The 2,381-nt window shown below is 41.6% G+C and overlaps 1 long non-coding RNA gene across 1 annotated transcript; it reads left to right on the top strand.

The window, feature by feature from the left end:
* The first annotated feature begins 676 nt into the window (after window positions 1-676).
* LOC139802120 (uncharacterized) lies at window positions 677-2,022 on the top strand. Its single transcript, XR_011728517.1, has 2 exons — window positions 677-1,282; window positions 1,333-2,022. It is a non-coding gene; the product is annotated as an uncharacterized lncRNA (long non-coding RNA).
* Window positions 2,023-2,381: the final 359 nt, after the last annotated feature.

Here is a 2,381-nt window from a genome sequence, read left to right on the forward strand (position 1 = left end):
AATTTATTGTCATGTATCTCAAATCAAAGTAAAACATTTACAGCCTGCATACTGAAGGAACCCAGGCCCAGGGTACTTAAAGGGTTTCTCTCCCTTTCCATCTCCCCCCCCCTTTTTTTAAAAAAAAAAAAAAAAAAAAAAAAAAGTACAAAAAGCTAAGTTGGGCAAAAGGTTAAAAAGGATCTGTTTTGAATGCTAAGTACTTTATACAAATTATGGGGAAAAAAATAATGAAGCTGCTTAAACAAGGATAGAAAAGCCTGTACAAATTCAGATTTAAAAATCCTCTTAGCTTTTCTCTTATGGGTGGTGTCTGATGAATCATAATGTGGATGCTAATTGTGTTTTACAGGGACAATTCCAGTTTCTCAGGCTTTGAGGGAATAAAATGGTGACTTTAGGTGGTAGCTCTTTGGAAGCAATGCTTCTCATTCTTATCTTCCCTCTGGATTCTGCCAAGTCTTTCCTATGCATGGCACATTCTGGAAGTCAGATCAAGTATGAGTTGTTAGGGGGGAGACACTTTTATTACTGACTTCAGGGAGGAAAATCACACCCTGGAAGAGGAGAAAGCCAATAGTGCCACGAGCAACATCCTCACCTAAGGGTGATGCTACTTGTGTGGTGTAGAAATGTGTTGACTTGTGTCAGTTCTTGGATGTATTACTATACTGCTTGGCCTTGTATCATACCATATGACACCAAAAAATAGTATCAAGGCCCATTTTGTGATGACAGTGACCATGAATGAGTGTGGCTGATAAGGCATGGTCTGAAATAGGCTTGACGTGGTGTCTCTTGGTGGCATTATCAGTAAACCCTGGCACAGGGACCACATGGGAGCTGTAGTGTTCATGCCCAGCAGGTCAGCCCAGCCCCATCAGGAGGTCTCCTCAGGAGCAATTCTCTGCCTTCAGCTGATCCATGAAGTTTTCAGAGCCCTCTCTGTAGAGGTTAGAAGAGAAAAACAGGCTCCAAAGGTGACCCTCACACCCACAGGAGGCAGAAGCTCGACCAGGGCAGGCCTGAAATCAGCTCACTGGGGTAAGACCATCAAATGCCTATCAGTCAGATGAGAAATTAAAATTACATGGACTTTTCAGTCATCCACAACATCTCTCAGTTAAAAAGACTAAACAGCTCCTTCTCGAGCCCCTTTGATATTTAGGGGTAGTGATAAATTAAGTTCTGTTTCAGCAGAGATCTAGTGTGGCTCCACATGTCAGTGAGCTTCAGAAGGAGACAGCATTTCTAGTTTGGGGTTTTTTTTTGTTTGTTTTTTGTGGTTTTTTTTTGTTTTTTTTTTTTGGTGGTTTTTTTTTTTTTGGTTAGAAAGCTCTGTTTATAATAAATATACAGCTTTAGGAGTATAATATCCTTTGAGAGGAGTTGTTTCAAAGTGTTTTACAACCCATCTGGTAGACTGACTCTAACCATTAGGCATGTTCTCACAGAACATGCCCTATTGGCACAGATAGTTGTATGGTTCTGGTACTGCAAAGCAGAAGAATGAAACTTTGAAAAACCAGGCCTGCTGCACCATAAAACAGAGACATGGAGTTCAATGAGACAGTGAAAAGGAGTAGCTGTTAAAAAAAAATAAAAAGGTTTTATTTTCTTTGTGTGAAAGTTCTGCCTGCTGGGAATGGGTCTGCTCCTCCCAGCACCAGCTCCCTTCTCGAAAGCGTGGAAGTCACCTGCACTATGGAGCAATTCCCTGTAATTTCTGATTCATGTCTGGCTTTGTTGCTCTTGTCATTAAGGTACATGGAGATTATAATTTAATATAGAATAGTTTAAGTTAATGTCATAATTACTAGGTTTATAATAAAATTCTTCAAAAATATTCTGCAGCTCCAGTCAATGAGATGAGTGCTGGTAACAATAAAAGCCTTAAAACAAAAAAAACCTGCTTAGCAAAGCTCATGGTAAGTGTTATGGTTGTACTGGGTGACCCACAGTAAAGCCCAGAGACCTGTCAGGTGTAAGGCTCCAAGGAAAGTCTCCAGGAACAGGTGCTTTTAAGGGAAAAAAAAAAAGCCCAGACACACATCTCACCTCATGGAATGCGGCAGGAGCCTCCCAGGTTCAAGCGGGATGTGGAGCAGCAGTGCCAGGACCAAAACCACAGCCCAGGTGGGAGTATGTGTGTCTGTCTGTGTATCTGTGTGTGTGTCTGTGTATCTGTGTGTGTGTGTATCTGTGTCTGTCTGTGTGTCTGTCCGTGTCTGTGTGTATCTGTATCTGTGTGTGTGTGTACTTGTCTGTGTGTGTGTGTACTTGTCTGTGTGTGTATCTGTGTGTGTGTGTGTGTGTGTGTATATGTGTGTGTCTCTGTGTGTGTGTGTCTCTGTGTCTGTGTGTATCTGTTTCTGTGTGAT

The sequence above is a fragment of the Heliangelus exortis genome, chromosome 13, assembly GCF_036169615.1.
Source record: "Heliangelus exortis chromosome 13, bHelExo1.hap1, whole genome shotgun sequence".
NCBI classification, from domain to species: Eukaryota; Metazoa; Chordata; class Aves; order Apodiformes; family Trochilidae; genus Heliangelus; species Heliangelus exortis.